This window comes from Pseudopipra pipra, unplaced genomic scaffold (assembly GCF_036250125.1).
Source record: "Pseudopipra pipra isolate bDixPip1 unplaced genomic scaffold, bDixPip1.hap1 HAP1_SCAFFOLD_206, whole genome shotgun sequence".
Taxonomy (NCBI): Eukaryota; Metazoa; Chordata; class Aves; order Passeriformes; family Pipridae; genus Pseudopipra; species Pseudopipra pipra.
In genome coordinates this window covers 34,676-51,667 of record NW_026990685.1, presented here as the reverse complement: position 1 = coordinate 51,667, position 16,992 = coordinate 34,676, and the positions used below count along the sequence as shown (strand labels likewise).

Sequence of the window (16,992 nt, the reverse complement as noted above, 5' to 3'; positions counted from 1 at the left end):
AAAGGTCAGGACACAAAGCTCTTGCTGGCGGAGAGTAACCAGGGCTGCCTACCAAATGCATGCAAGAGCCAATGCTTGCAGCCTTGCTTGGCTGGGGAGAAGGGCTCTTGGCTTTTGGCAGCTCCAGCTGCCAGTGCCACTGCCGTAATGCCGTACGGACAAAGATTCCTCTCAGAGCGAAAGGGCCAGGACAAAAAGCTCTTGCTGCCGTGGAGTACCCAGGCCTCCCCACCTAATCCACCCAAGAGCCAAAGGTTGCAGGCTTGCTTGGCTGGGGAGAAGGGCTCGTGGCTTTTGGCAGCTCCAGCTGCCAGTGCCACTGACCAAATGGCGTACGGACAAAGATTCCAGCCAGAGCGAAAAGGCCAGGAAACAAAGCCCTTGCTGGCGGAGAGTAACCAGGCCTACCTACCAAATGCATGCAAGAGCCAAAGGTTGCAGGCCTGCTTGGCTGGGGAGAAGGGCTCTTGGCTTTTGGCAGCTCCAGCTGCCAGTGCCACTGCCGTAAAAGCGTACGGACAAAGATTGCTCCTCGAGCAAAAAGGTCAGGACACAAAGCTCTTGCTGGCAGGGAGTACCCAGGCCTGCCTACGAAATCCACCTCAGAGCCAAAGGTTGCAGGCTTGCTTGGCTGGGGAGAAGGGCTCTTGGCTTTTGGCAGCTCCAGCTGCCAGTGCCACTGACCAAATTGCGAATGGATGAAGATTCCACCCAGAGCGAAAGTGCCAGGACAGAAAGCTCTTGCTGGCGGGGAGTACCCAGGCCTCCCCACCTAATCCACCCGAGAGCCAAAGGTGGCAGGCTTGCTTGGCTGGGGAGAAGGGCTCTTGGATTTTGGCAGCTCCAGCTGCCAGTGCCACTGCCCAAATGGCGTACGGACAAAAATTCCTCTCAGAGCGAAAGGGCCAGGACAAAAAGCTCTTGCTGGCGGGGAGTACCCACTGTCTAAGGGAACTGACATGTTGATGTGAGACTCTGAGCCATATTCTATCTACCCACTGATCCACGGAGCAGGACAGAGCACTTCCAGACTGACCCCAAGTGAGACACCCCACACCTGTGACCAAACACACCACGTGACACAATTAAGAGACGAAGGACACAAAACAAACATGAGACAAAGGACATGACACACACCAGAACTGCTCTGCCTGGCACACGTGAATCCAATGATAAAAAGTAAGCCCTTCCTTTGATGCGTCCAAATAACCTGTTCCAGGACACCCCCTGCACCGGACTCATTTCAAAAATCCCTCCCAGCAATGCATAGACTTGCACCGACTCCCAACCCCTCTCCATGGCTTTGCCCTGTACTTATCTTGCCATGAGTTGGGGATGCCAATCCATCTTGAATGCACAGGAGGGGCACCTGGGTTGGCTCAGAGGTTGCTGCCATCGTCAGACTACTCAGAGTCAACTGCGAGAAAGAAAACCAGACACCAGATCTGAGTACTGTGGCACGTGGTCCCAGCCCTCATGACTCCTCTACTCCCTCTCAATGAGGCAGGTCCTCTGGGTCACTGGCTCTGACGACACTTGGACAATGTGCTGTCAACTTCTGAGACATCTGGGTGAGCGAGAGACAAAATGAGAAGACATCGCTAAAGCTGCAGAGGATCCCCGCTCCTCCTGCTGCCTCCCCAACTCACCTACAAGGCTCCTCTCTCTTCAGCTGCTCCCAAGACTGCCCCTGCAAATGACATGGGCAAATGCTCAAACACTCAGCTCTCAAACATTTAGGGATTGCTCACAAGGAAAGCCAAAAACCTCTAAACCCTAGACACTGGTTGCTACTCTACCCAGACGGGACTCTAGACACCCAGAAGGGCATTGCAAGACCATCCTGCTCACAGACTGGACAGCCATCGGCTCCACTGTCTAAGGGAACTGACATGTTGACCTGACACTCGGAGCCATATTCCATCTACCCACTGATCCACGCAGCAGGGCAGAGCACGTCCAGGCTGACCCCAAGTGACACACCCCACACCTGTGACCACACACACCACGTGACAAAAAACGTGGATGAGAAAAAGGACGTGACACAGACCGGAACTGCTCTGCCCTGCATACGTGAATCCCACGATAAAAAGTAAGCCCCTCCTTTGATGCATCCAAATAACCTGTTCCGGGATACCCACTGCACTGGACTAATTGCAAAAATCCCTCCAGGCCAGGCACAGACTTGCACCCACTCCCAACCCCTCTCTGGGTCTTTGCCCTGCACTTATCTTTCCAAGAGCAGGGGATGCCAATCCAGCTTTGATGCAGAGGAGGGGCACCTGGGCTGCCTCAGAGGTTCCTGCCATCGTCAGACTACTCGGAGCCAACTGTGAGAAAGAAAACCACAAGCAATACGTGAGTTTTGTGGCATGGGGCTCAAACCCCACTGATCTCCCTTCTCACCAGCACCCAGGCCCTGACCGGAGTCGGACACTGTGGATGTCACGTTCCAGGATACCTGAGTGAGTGAGAGACAAACTTAGAAGGCATCTCTAAAGCTGCAGGGGATCCCCGCTCCTCCTGCTGCCTCCCCAACTCACCTACAAGGCTCCTCTCTCTTCAGCTGCTCCCAAGACCGCCTCTGCAAATGAAATAGGCAAATGCTCAAACACTCAGCTCTCAAACATTTAGGGATTGCTCACAACGAAAGCCAAAAACCTCTAAACCCTAGACACTGGTTCCTACGCTACCTGGCCGGGACTCTATACACCCAAGCAGGGCATCGCAAGACCATCCTGCTCACAGACTGGACAGCCATCGGCTCCACTGTCTAAGGGAACTGACATGTTGATGTGAGACTCTGAGTAATATTCTATCCACCCACTGATCCACGGAGCAGGGCAGAGCAGTTCCAGGCTGAGCCCAAGTCAGACACCCCAGACCTGTGATCACACACACCATGTGACACAATTAAGAGACGAAGGACACAAAACAAACATGAGACAAAGGACATGAGAGAGACTGGAACTGCTCTGCCCGGCACACGGGAATCCAATGATACAAAGTAAGCCCTTCCTTTGATGTGTGCAAATAATCTGTTAGAGGATACCCCCTGCACCGGACTGATTTCAAAAATCCCTCCGGGCAATGCACAGACTTGCACCGACTCCCAACCCCTCTCTGGGGCTTTGCCCTGCACTTATCTTGCCAAGAGCCAGGGATGCCAATCCATGTTGGATGCACACGACGGGCACCTGGGCTGGCTCAGAGGTTCCTGCCATCGTCAGACTACTCGGAGTCAACTGCGAGAAAGAAAACCAGACAACAGATCTGAGTACTATGGCACATGGCCCCAGCCCCCAGGATCCCTCTACTCACTCTCAACGAGGCTGGTCCTCTGGGTCACTGGCTCTGAAAAGACTTGGACAATGTGCTGTCAACTTCTGAGACATCTGGGTGAACGAGAGAAAATGAAAAGGCATCTCTAAAGCTGCAGTGGATCCCCGCTCCTCCTGCTGCCTCCCCAACTCACCTACAAGGCTCCTCTCTCTTCAGCTGCTCCCAAGACTGCCCCTGCAAATTAAATGGGCAAATGCTCAAACACTCAGCTCTCAAACATTTAGGAATTGTTCACAACGAAAGACAAAAACCTCTAAACCCTAGACACTGGTTCCTACTCTACCTAGCCGGGACTCCATACACCCAAGCAGGGCATCACAAGACCATCCTGCTCACACACTGGACAGCCATCGGCTCCACTGTCTAAGGGAACTGACATGTTGATGTCAGACTCTGAGCAATATTCCATCTACCCACGGATCCACGGAGCAGGGCAGAGCAGGTCCAGGCTGACCCCAAGTGACACACCCCACACCTGTGACCACACACACCATGTGACACAATTAAGAGATGAAGGACACAAAACACGGATGAGACAAAGGACGTGACACAGACCAGAACTGCTCTGCCCTGCACACGGGAATCCAATGATAAAAAGTAAGCCCTTCCTTTGATGCGTCCAAATAACCTGTTCCAGGATACCCACTGCACTGGACTAATTGCAAAAATCCCTCCGGGCGAGGCACAGATTTGCACTCACTCCCAACCCCTCTCTGGGTCTTCGCCCTGCACTTATCTTTCCAAGAGCAGGGGATGCCAATCCAGCTTTGATGCAGAGGAGGGGCACCTGGGCTGGCTCAGAGGTTCCTGTCATCGTCAGAATACTTGGAGTCAGCTGTGAGAAAGAAAACCATAAGCAATACGTGAGTTGTGTGGCATGGGGCTCAAACCCCAGCGATCCCCCTACTCACCAGCACCCAGGCCCTGACCGGAGTCGGACACTGTGGATGTCACGTTCCAGGATACCTGAGTGAGTGAGAGACAAACTTAGAAGGCATCTCTAAAGCTGCAGGGGATCCCCGCTCCTCCTGCTGCCTCCCCAACTCACCTACAAGGCTCCTCTCTCTTCAGCTGCTCCCAAGACTGCCCCTGCAAATGAAATGGGCAAATGCTCAAACACTCAGCTCTCAAACATTTAGGGATTGCTCACAAGGAAAGCCAAAAACCTCTACACCCTAGACACTGGTTGCTACTCTACCCGGACGGGACTCTAGACACCCAGCAGGGCATCGCAAGACCATCCTGCTCACACACTGGACAGCCATCAGCTCCACTGTCTAAGGGAACTGACATGTTGACCTGACACTCGGAGCCATATTCCATCTACCCACTGATCCACGCAGCAGGGCAGAGCAGGTCCAGCGGACCCCAAGTGAGACACCCCACACCTGTGACCACACACACCAGGTGACAAAAAACGTGGATGAGATAAAGGACGTGACACAGACCGGAACTGCTCTGCCCTGCACACGTGAATCCCATGATAAAAAGCAAGCCCTTCCTTCGATGCATCCAAATAACCTGTTCCAGGATACCCACTGCACTGGACTAATTGCAAAAATTCCTCCAGGCGAGGCACAGACTTGCACCCACTCCCAACCCCTCTCTGGGTCTTTGCCCTGCACTTATCTTTCCAAGAGCAGGGGATGCCAATCCAGTTTTGATGCAGAAGAGGGGCACCTGGGCTGGCTCAGAGGTTCCTGCCATCGTCAGAATACCTGGAGTCAGCTGTGAGAAAGAAAACCACAAGCAATACGTGAGTTGTGTGGCATGGGGCTCAAACCCCACTGATCTCCCTACTCACCAGCACCCAGGCCCTGACCGGAGTCGGACACTGTGGATGTCACGTTCCAGGATACCTGAGTGAGTGAGACACAAACTTAGAAGGCATCTCTAAAGCTGCAGTGGATCCCCACTCCTCCTGCTGCCTCCCCAACTCACCTACAAGGCCCCTCTCTCTTCAGCTGCTCCCAAGACCGACCCTGCAAATGAAATGGGCAAATGCTCAAACACTCAGCTCTCAAACATTTAGGGATTGCTCACAAGGAAAGCCAAAAACCTCTAAACCCTACACACTGGTTCCTACTCTACCTAGCTGGGACTCCATACACCCAAGCAAGGCATCACAAGACCATCCTGCTCACACACTGGACAGCCATCGGCTCCACTGTCTAAGGGAACTGACATGTTGATGTCAGACTCTGAGCAATATTCCATCTACCCACGGATCCACGGAGCAGGGCAGAGCAGGTCCAGGCTGACCCCAAGTGACACACCCCACACCTGTGACCACACACACCAGGTGACACAATTAAGAGATGAAGGACACAAAACACGGATGAGACAAAGGACGTGACACAGACCAGAACTGCTCTGCCCTGCACACGGGAATCCAGTGATAAAAAGTAAGCCCTTCCTTTGATGTGTGCAAATAATCTGTTAGAGGATACCCACTGCACCGGACTCATTTCAAAAATCCCTCCAGGCGAGGCACAGACTTGCACCCACTCCCAACCCCTCTCTGGGTCTTTGCCCTGCACTTATCTTGCCAAGAGCCGGGGATGCAAATCCATCTTGGATGCACAGGACGGGCACCTGGGTTGGCTCAGAGGTTCCTGCCATCGTCAGACTACTCAGAGTCAACTGCGAGAAAGAAAACCAGACACCAGATCTGAGTACTGTGCCACGTGGTCCCAGCCCTCATGACCCCTCTACTCCCTCTCAACGAGGCAGGTCCTCTGGGTCACTGGCTCTGACGACACTTGGACAATGTGCTGTCAACTTCTGAGACATCCGGGTGAGCGAGAGACAAAATGAGAAGACATCTCTAAAGCTGCAGGGGATCCCCGCTCCTCCTGCTGCCTCCCCAACTCACCTACAAGGCTCCTCTCTCTTCAGCTGCTCCCAAGACCGCCCCTGCAAATGAAATGGGCAAATGCTCAAACACTCAGCTCTCAAACATTTAGGAATTATTCACAACGAAAGACAAAAACCTCTAAACCCTAGACACTGGTTCCTACGCTACCTGGCCGGGACTCTATACACCCAAGCAGGGCATCACAAGACCATCCTGCTCACAGACTGGACAGCCATCGGCTCCACTGTCTAAGGGAACTGACATGTTGACCTGACACTCTGAGCCATATTCCATCTACCCACTGATCCACGCAGCAGGGCAGAGCAGGTCCAGGCTGACCCCAAGTGACACACCCCACACCTGTGACCACACACACCACGTGACACAATTAAGAGACGAAGGACACAAAACATAGACGAGACAAAGGACGTGACACAGACCAGAACTGCTCTGACTGGCACACGTGAATCCAATGATAAAAAGTAAGCCCCTCATTTGATGCATCCAAATAACCTGTTCCAGGATACCCCCTGCACTGGAATAATTGCAAAAATCCCTCCAGGCGAGGCACAGATTTGCACCCACTCCCAACCCCTCTCTGGGTCTTCGCCCTGCACTTATCTTTCCAAGAGCAGGGGATGCCAATCCAGCTTTGATGCAGAGGAGGGGCACCTGGGCTGGCTCAGAGGTTCCTGTCATCGTCAGAATACTTGGAGTCAGCTGTGAGAAAGAAAACCACAAGCAATACGTGAGTTGTGTGGCATGGGACTCAAACCCCAGCGATCCCCCTACTCACCAGCACCCAGGCCCTGACCGGAGTCGGACACTGTGGATGTCACATTCCAGGATACCTGAGTGAGTGAGACACAAACTTAGAAGGCATCTCTAAAGCTGCAGGGGATCCCTGCTCCTCCTGCTGCCTCCCCGACTCACCTCCAATGCTCATCTTCTCCCAAAGGTTAGCTGGATGGCACCTGCAACCAAAAAAGTTCAATCCTTCATTGCTGATCCTTTCAATACTCAGAGATTACCTACAAGGACAGCTCGAGGGGACCAAACCGTGTCCGTCACCTCACTGTGAGTTGGTTTCAGCCCTGTGAGGCTTCGTACGTCTCCTGCAAAAAAACCCAGAGGAGGCAAGTGTGAGTGCTTAGATACTGCCCAAGAGTTTGCTGCTCCCATGGCAGCTTCTGTCTGACTCCCCTTGACTGTGACCTCTTACAGGCAGGGTCCCTGTCGCGTTGGACTGCACATTAGAAGTCGGTGCATTGCCTGGAAAACAAAAAAACAACTATGTACACAGATTCACCACAAGTACACCACCTGCAAAAGAGCAACTAGTTTTGTCCTGCAGTCACTGCTCACCTTGCTCACCAGGCTCACTTTCCCTCTGGTGCCTGTCGTCTGCTGGACCGAGGGCTCTGCATCTTAAAAAAAAAATAAAAAAAACAAAACTAAACCACCAAACCATCCAAATGATCAAGTAAACCTAGGCCCAAAAGTCATGTCTAGGCTCTGACCTCACATGACAACCCACCTTCTGACTGTGCTCCTCCAGCCTCTTCTGCTCATCTCTGCTTTACATCCAGTCCCTCTGACACTGCAAAGAAATGAGTAACCAAAGTCAGCCATATACAGAGGGGGACTTTAACTGCTGTTAAATTTCTAACTTGCTGTTCTAATTTCTCCTTAGACAAGCCCTCTGGGGTCCAAAGACAACCTGCACAAACAAACACTGACCTCACTTTAAGGCCCTGCCCTCAGTGCCTGAGCCTATCACAGGGTAACTGGGAAGTCTCCTTTCTACTCCACCTACCCCCAACTCTACACTGCAGGGCAGAGCAGTTCCAGGCCCAACACAAACTCCAAGGACACATTTCCAGACAAGTGCTGTGGTGCAACCAGGAGAGAGAACTCTGAGAAAGGAACGATGCCAAAATGGATGTGCTGCCGCACGAGAAGACGGAGGATACGGCGAGACTGAACGGAGGAGGCTCTGAGGAGCCTGAAAAGACACTCTAACAGAATGGCCTGGGGCAAGAACTGCCTACAAAATTGCTAAGATGGATGGGAGACAAGGCTATGTTCAGAATCTTCTTAAACTCTCAGAAATCCCAGGCGGTTACAAGAGATGACTGCACGGCACAGCCACTGATACAACCTGTAAGGAGGCTGTAAAAGACACCTGACCTGACACTTCTCAGATGCGATTCTGACGCACATCCAAGCTAGTGAGCCAAAGAACGGATGGTATGGGCACTGGGCTGGGCAGTGCAGAGGTTCAAGACCCTAGGAATGATGCCTCAGATAAGAACTTTGAGGACAGAAAGCAAAGATGTGGTGACTGTGAATAGTAAGACACGAAACACAGACTGGACAAAGGACACGACACAGACCTGAACAGCTCTGCCCTGCACATCCTACTCCATGATGAAAAGTAAACTGCTCCTCCTATGTGTGTCAAGGGCCTGTTAGGGCAGACCCTTTCTCCTGTGCTCATCTGAAAATCCCTCCCTCCTAAACATAAAACTGGACCCAGCTCTCATCCCCTCTCCAGGTGGGAGTCCTCCACTTATCTTTCCCACAGCTGGGGATGTGAATCCATCTTCAATGTGAAGGAAGGACGCCCGGCTGGCTCAGAGGGTCCTGTGATCCCTGACTCGGTTGCTGTGAGAAAGAAAACAGAAACTGACCCAAGAGTTGGGCAGCACGTGGGAGATAACCCTGCAATTGGCTACTCACCCTCCCCTGAGCTGAGAGGTTCTCGGGCCACTGGCTCTGACCCCAGTCGGAGGCTGCTGCCGTCACCGTGTGCCGTACCTGGGGGAGTGAGAAAAAAAGTTATGGGGTGTTTCTGAAAGTAAGGGAGACCCCAGCACCTACTCCCTACCTCCCCAACTCAACCTCAATGCTCCTCCTTTGCCAAAGGCAGGCTGGATGGCACCTGCAGCTGGAAAAGGTCCAGCCTGAATTGATGACCCTCGTAGTACTAGGAGATTACTCACAAGGACAGATGAAGACCATCAAACCTAACTGGCAGGTGGCTCTGGCCCTCTCAGGCTGCACACATTCTCTGCAAAGTAAAAAAGCCAAAGGCAAATGTACAGACTGAGGTACTGCCTGAAAGGATGGCTTTCCTGGGGTAGCTCCTACCTACCTCTCCTCCACAGTGACCTCTTACCAGCACGGGCCCTGAAGCACTGGACTGTCTGTTAGAAGGTGGCAGAACCCCTGGAAAACACAAGAAACAAAGCATGTGCACAGATTCACCACAACACCTGTAAAAGATCATCTAGTCCTGTCCTGGAGTCAATGTTCACCTTGCTCACAGGTACTCACCTGGATCACCTCCCCTCCGGTGCCTAGAGCCTCCTGGGCCCAGGGCTCTGCAGCTGAAAACAAAGAAAAAACAAACCCAAACAACAAAATCCTTAACACACAAGTAAACGTGGAGCTAAAAGCCACATCTTTGTGCTGATGTCAGGTGATGACCCACCTTCTTGCTCTGCTCCTCTGGCCTCTGTTCTGTTCAACTCTGCTTTACACCCTGCCCCTCTGACATGGTAAAGAAACCCTAACCAAAGTCACCCAGATAGATGGGGAGAGCTCAAAGAGTCTCCCTTCTCTTTAGGCAAACCACCCAGGGTCACTGCCTGCAGCCAAAGACTGCAGCTGTAATCGCACAGAATATCTGGGTGAATGAGAGGAAAACTTAAGTGGCACATCTGAAAAGTCAGTGGGTGCCTTCACAGGCATTTAGGGGGCTCCTGGACACTGCTTTCCACCCATACTACCTTCAAAAAACCCCTAGCAATTCCTAAGCTGGCACCCCAGCCCTCACTCCATCTCTGGGCTGTAACCCCCCACTGACTACTTGCAATCCTGGGTGTCTGTAGCATCTTCAACACAGAGCAGCTTCACCTGAGGACTGGATAACACTGGTGAAAAAATGCCAAACTGCAGTTGAGATGATCAGGAAATCCCAAAATATGCAAGGCTCCTAAGGAAAAGAAAAAGAGATAACCAATTATAAAAGCAGCTTACCAACACCAAGTTATTAAATTTAAAAACCCTGCATGTGAGTGTAATCCTCTTCATTGCCATATACAGCTCTGCTTCTTTGGATACCAAAGCTGATGCTTTAATAAAGCAGGAATAGCTTGAGAAGTCCCATTAAATGAAAGAAAGGGAGAGCTCTTATCCCATTGAAGCCTGTCTGCTGAATGACTTCCCTGCCCAAAGGCTGGGGTTAATATACCCCTGGTCGTGCCCACCTCCCTTCCCTTGAGGCCCCGGGAGAAAGGGAGCAGCCCAATCCAAGACGGTATAAAGGCTCTGGGAGCAGCAGCACCTGGTTTGCATCTCTGACTTAAAATCAGGATAAGTAAAGAGCCTGACAAAGAAAAGAACTCCTAACGTGAGCAGGTATTATAGTTGCTATTAGATTTAGGGTTGGTATTGGATTCGGGTAGGGGCTGGAGCGGAGGGACTGGAGCAGAATGGCGGGAGTTGGAGCGGCGGGGGCTGCGGCGCCGGGAAGGGGAGCGGGGCGGCGGCGGCGGCGGCTGCGGCGCCGGGAAGGGGAGCGGGGCGGCGGCGGCGGCGGCTGCGGCGCCGGGAAGGGGAGCGGGGCGGCGGCGGCGGCGGCTGCGGCGCCGGGAAGGGGAGCGGGGCGGCGGCGGCGGCGGCTGCGGCGCCGGGAAGGGGAGCGGGGCGGCGGCGGCGGCGGCTGCGGCGCCGGGAAGGGGAGCGGGGCGGCGGCGGCGGCGGCTGCGGCGCCGGGAAGGGGAGCGGGGCGGCGGGGGCTGGGGCAGCGCGGCGTGGCCGCGTCCTACCTGCGGGACAAGGGTGAGCCTGGCGGTACCGGAACGAGGCGCGGAGGGGGCCGCAAGGAGCCCCGGGGCTGCCGGGAAACTTCCAAGGTCTTCCTCCCGTCTGACCTGCATCTTCTCTGCACCCCCACACTCTCCCACCTGTTCACGTGCACTGCTCCCCTCTCCTGCGCTGCGTCCTGGAACAGGGCTCATCCCTCGGCACCTTCCTCGAGCGATAATCCGGGTACATCAGGTGCTTCCCCCAGGCCCTGCGAGATGCTCTCACCATCACCGCTTGAGAGATTCCCTCGGAGCGACTGCTCCCCTGCAGAAGCTCCCTATAAAAAGGGCCCCACCGAGCACGGCCCGCCCCTTGTCACCCTCACTGCCCACACCTGGGGCTGTCCCGCCTCTTTGTCAGCCTCACTGCCCACACCTGGGGCTGTCCCGCCTCTTTGTCAGCCTCACTGCCCACACCTGGGGCTCTCCCGCATGGGAGGGGAGAGAGGGACGGGTGGAGCCACAGGCGGGCGCGCGGGGAGAGGCAGAAGAACGGCCACGCCCCCCCGCCGCTCCCAGCTTACCCCGGGGACCATCTCCGTCGGATCTGCCGCCGTGGGTCGTTCCCGGGGGGGAAGGCGGCGGCGCAGCCCCGATAGCATCTCCAGGGCACGGCGGGGGCGGGAGCGGGAGCGGGGGGGGGCAGCGAGGCGAGCGGGCGGCGCGGCGTGCGCGCCTGAGGGTCCTCGCGCGCTGCGGCCCCGAGACGGGGGCTGCCCGCGCTGATGCCTGCCGCCGCCCACGAACCTGCCGCCCGCACCCGGCGCCGCCGAGCGCCCCGCCCTGTCCCCACAGCGGGAAGAGGCGCGGCGAGACGGCGCTGCGGATGCGGGGCGGGGGTCCGGGTGGCGGCGGAGGTCAGGCAACAGGATAAACGCCTCTCTGAGGCGAGGGGGCCTCTCGCCGCCATCTTTTGTGTGGCCTCGGCTAAGTTCCGGTCCTGGCGGGGCCATCTTGAGTGTGGCGCCGAGACGAACTTCCGGGCCAGGGCCGCCATCTTTAGTGTGGTCGTTCCGGTTCTGGCGGCGCCATCTTTACTGTTGGCTTGGCGGACTTCCGGGCAGGGGCCGCCATCTTTAGTGTGGTCGTTCCGGTCCTGGCGGCGCCATCTTTACTGTGGGCTTGGCGGACTTCCGGGACGGGCCTTGGAGGACTTCCGGTCGCTCTCTACTTCCGGTGACCGAGTTTACCCAAATTAGCGTCCCTCCTCGCTAATTTCTGCGCTTTCACCCCAAAAAATCTTCACGTTATTCCCCCCACACACACCCCGGGAGAGACGGGAGACCGCCAGTCCCGCCCTGCCGCCGGAACCGGCCCTTAACTCGACCAGGGAGCGCTGCACCGGCACGAGAGCCACTGCGCATGCGTCGCCGGTCCCGCTCCTGGCTGCCCTTACTTACCGCGTGATCGCCGGCGTCTTGCCAACGACTGCGCATGCGCCGGCCTCGCCGCCTTGGCTTCCCCCCCACCCCGCCGCCCGTCCGCCCGGCTTCGCTTTCTTACTGCGGCGCCCCCTCCGCTTTTTCGGCTCCCTGGGTTTCCCCCACCCACATTTTCGGGTCCCCGTCTCACATTTTAGAGGTGATGACCCCGCAATTTACGGTTCGGGGGGCGGGAGGAGAGGAAACGGGGTGCCCAAGAAGGGGTTTCTTTTTTTTTTTTTTTTTTTTTTTTTTTTTCTCTCTTTTATTTCATTTTCATTTTATTTCCTTTTTAGGTTTTTTGCCTTTTTTTTTTTTAATTTTCTTTTGGTTTTTATATTTCCTTTTTTATTTCGTTTATTTTTTATTCTCTTTATTTTTCATCTTCTCTCCCAGTGCTCCCAGTAACACCCAGTGCTCCCCAACAACCCTCAGTAACACCCAGTGCTCCCCAGTGCACCCCAGTAACACCCAGTGCTCCTCGACAACCCCCAGTAACACCCAGTGCTCCCCAGGAAACACCCAGTGCTCCCCAAAAATTTACCCCAAACCGACCCAAATCACCCCAAAAGCTGACCCAAAACTGACCCCAAAAGCTGACCCAAAACTGACCCCAATCATCCCAAAAGCTGACCCAAACCTGACCCAAATCACCCCAAACAGTGACCCCAAACTGACCCCAAAAAATGACCCAAATCATCCCAAAAACTGACCCAAAACTCTGCATTTATTTGGCACCATTTCCTCTCAAAAACAACATCTCCGATTTAGTTGATTGCTAAAGCCATCAGTTTAAAATCATCTCAGGAATCAAAAGGGACTGGAAAACACACACAAATCATTCCTGCACCCACCAAATCATTAGGAATTGGAACCCGATTCCCTCATCTCTCTCTCCTTGTTCTTCTTGCCTGGAAAATCTGATGATCCCTGCTGGCTATTTTCAGGCTGCTTTTCTTCCACAGCTCCTTTCCTCCCGGCTGAAACCTCCTGGCACATTCAGGGCTTATCTGGAGGGAAGCCCCTCTGAAGTATTTCCTCTCGTGGCAATTCTGTGGGACGAAGAAGTAAAAAAAGCACGTCAAGAGCTCCTTCTCCCCCCTTCCTTCGCAAACCCCCTCCCAGTTTGTCCTCGGCAGCTCCATCCCCCCGGCACCCGCACCCGACGCTTCGGCTCTGCTGGGAAAGGGACAGCAAGTGCATAAGCAAGTTCAGTGCTGGGCAGGGGCTCCCTGGGGAACGGCACTTCAGTGCTTTAGTCCGTGGCCTTTCCTGCTGCCCTCCCTCCTGGAGGCAGAGGATGACCCGGCCCTTGTTTCTCCCACGCTCGCAGACCCAGGTCCTGCTCCTTTGGCCCCACTTTTCTTAGCAGACCCGGCCTCATTTCCCAGGGTCCCCAGGAAACTTCTGCACTTGACCCATTGCTAAGTGCAGAGCACAGGGCAAGGGAAGGACAAATTTCTCGGCACTCACCCCCTGGAATTTTCCTTCTCCGCAGCACGCTCCCGTTCCCGCTGTCTCCGCACGAGTCCTCCTTCTCCCAGCACCTCAGAGAATGTCCTTTTCACCCGGGTCCTGCCTAGCGTCGTCCAACAAAACACGCTGACAACATTTTTCAGGATGCCAGTGGAGAGATATTAGAGCACACTGCACAGGGAAGCTGAGCCTGCCCCATCCCTGCACGTGTTCCAGGCCAGGCTGGATGGGACTGGGAGCAACCGGGGACAGTGGAAGGTGTCCCTGCCCATGGAAGACAGGGTGGCCTTTGAAGGTCCCCTTCAAACCAAATCGCTCTGGGATTCCCCTCCAAAATCACTACCCAAGAGACACAGCAATCAAAGCAGAGGGACTGCACTCCCAGCTTTTCTTACCTGCAGGCACACACAGCACAGCACGCTGGACATAAAAGCCACGGGGTTAGTCCTGCCAGAGGTGTCCGGCACACCCACGGCGACCGAAGGGAAAGAGGGAGCCTGGGAACACAGAGTAAAAGACACTTTAATTAGGAGTACACCGAGCACCAGCCAGGTCATTCACACAGCTTCACTGTCCAGTCACACAAAAAGCACTCACCGAGGCCTCAGTTAGGATGGTTCCTGACGCTGACCGGGTGAACACCTCCCCGCAAGCCCGCTCCGCTCCTGCCAGGCACTGGGGCTCACCCAGGGGGGCTTTGCCAAGCAGCCAATGGAAATTAAAATTACAGGCTGGGCAAAGGCGCTTCCCGCAGGACCGCTCCTGGCCAAGGCCACCGGTCCGTGCAAGTCAGACCACTCACCACCCGGGGCTGGGGATTTTCGGGGGCACGCTTCCAGCTTTTATTCTCCAGAAACTCCAGTTCTTTCTGGCACCCCTTGCTTCAGTCTTCCCCTGTTGGAAGAGGTCACTTTAGTCTTTCGAGGGGCCAGATTGCCAAAGCCCGCCCAGTCCATTCCCATGAGGAAAGGTAGCTTTGTCTTGGACAGGATACTGGGGGGGAGACACAAAATAAAAGTTTAATTTAAAACAACTGCCTAAAATAGAAAGCAATTCAAACATAAGGCAGACAAGACTCGTGCAAATCTGAATACATTTGACTTCAAAGGAGAATTATTTCCCTCTGCACCTAAGAGAATGTCATTTTCACCCGGGTCCTGCTTACCATCGTCCAACAAAACACGCTGACAACATTTTTCCTGATGACAGTGGAGAGATATTAGAGCACACTGCACAGGGAAGCTGAGCCTGCCCCATCCCTGCACGTGTTCCAGGCCAGGCTGGATGGGACTGGGAGCATCCAGCCGGGGATGAGAGCGGAAGGTGTCCCTGCCCACGGAAGACAGGGTGGCCTTTGAAGGTCCCCATCAAACCAAATCGCTCTGGGATTCCCCTCCAAAATCACTACCCAAGAGACACAGCAATCAAAGCAGAGGGACTGCACTCCCAGCTTTTCTTACCTGCAGGCACACACAGCACAGCACGTTGGACATAAAAGCCACGGGGTTAGTCCTGCCAGAGGCGTCCGGCACACCCACGGCGACCGAAGGGAAAGAGGGAGCCTGGGAACACAGAGTAAAAGACACTTTAATTAGGAGTACACCGAGCACTAGCCAGGTCATTCACACAGCTTCACTGTCCAGTCACACAAAAAGCACTCACCGAGGCCTCAGTTAGGATGGTTCCTGACGCTGACCAGGTGAATGCCTCCCTGCAAGCCCGCTCCGCTCCTGCCAGGCACTGGGGCTCACCCAGGGGGGCTTTGCCAAGCAGCCAATGGAAATTAAAATTACAGGCTGGGCAAAGGCGCTTCCCGCAGGACCGCTCCTGGCCAAGGCCACCGGTCCGTGCAAGTCAGACCACTGACCACCCGGGGCTGGGGATTTTCGGGGGCACGCTTCCAGCTTTTATTCTCCAGAGACTCCAGTTCTTTCTGGCACCCCTTGCTTCAGTCTTCCCCTGTTGGAAGAGGTCACTTAAGACTTTCGAGGGGCCAGACTGCCAAAGCCCGGCCGGTCCATTCCCACGAGGGAAAGGTAGCTTTGTCTTGGACAGGATACTGGGGGGGAGACACAAAATAAAAGTTTAATTTAAAACAACTGCCTAAAATAGAAAGCAATTCAAACATAAGGCAGACAAGACTCGTGCAAATCTGAATACATTTGACTTCAAAGGAGAATTATTTCCCTCTGTACCTAAGAGAATGTCATTTTCACCTGGGTCCTGCTTACCATCGTCCAGCAAAACACGCTGACAACATTTTTCCTGATGACAGTGGAGAGATATTAGAGCACACTGCACAGGGAAGCTGAGCCTGCCCCATCCCTGGAAGTGTTCCAGGCCAGGCTGGATGGGACTGGGAGCATCCAGCCAGGGATGAGAGCGCAAGGTGTCCCTGCCCACGGAAGGCAGGGTGGCCTTTGAAGGTCCCCTTCAAACCAAATCGCTCTGGGATTCCCCTCCAAAATCACTACCCAAGAGACACAGCAATCAAAGCAGAGGGACTGCACTCCCAGCTTTTCTTACCTGCAGGCACACACAGCACAGCACGTTGGACATAAAAGCCCCAGGGTTAGTCCTGCCAGAGGCGTCCGGCACACCCACGGCGACCGAAGGAAAAGAGGGAGCCTGGGAACACGGAGTAAAAGACACCTTAATTAGGACTACACTGAGCAATAGCCAGGTCATTCCCACAGACAGCTTCACCATCCAGTCACACAAAAAGCACTTACCTACCAGGGCCTCAGTTAGGATGGCTCCTGACGCTGACACCTCCGTTTGCCCCGGGGGGTCAAGAAGAACATCCCTGGGAAGAAGTCACCCCCAACAGCAAAAAGGGAAAATTAGTGAAGCACGGGGTCCTCTTCTGACTAGATTGCCACCAGCATTCCATAGCAAATGCCATGACTATTCTGTTACAGACGAGAAAACCCTGTTCTCCCAAACAAACAGCGAGGAGATTTATGGGCACGCCTGAAAATTTCCTGTGAGGAACTTTTTGTAACTAAGGAGCAGGTGCTAT

The 16,992-nt window shown here is 54.4% G+C and overlaps 1 long non-coding RNA gene across 4 annotated transcripts; it reads right to left on the bottom strand.

The window, feature by feature from the left end:
• Positions 1-7,881: 7,881 nt before the first annotated feature.
• LOC135408164 (uncharacterized) lies at positions 7,882-10,393 on the bottom strand. 4 transcript variants are annotated; one of them, XR_010427300.1, is made up of 4 exons: positions 9,696-10,393; positions 9,520-9,591; positions 8,942-9,430; positions 7,882-8,866 (listed from the first exon to the last, which is right to left on the bottom strand). It is a non-coding gene; the product is annotated as an uncharacterized LOC135408164 (long non-coding RNA). The 4 variants fall into 4 exon arrangements; XR_010427299.1 differs by having other exon boundaries at positions 9,539-9,591; XR_010427298.1 differs by having other exon boundaries at positions 9,520-10,393.
• Between the last annotated feature and the right edge of the window lie 6,599 nt (positions 10,394-16,992).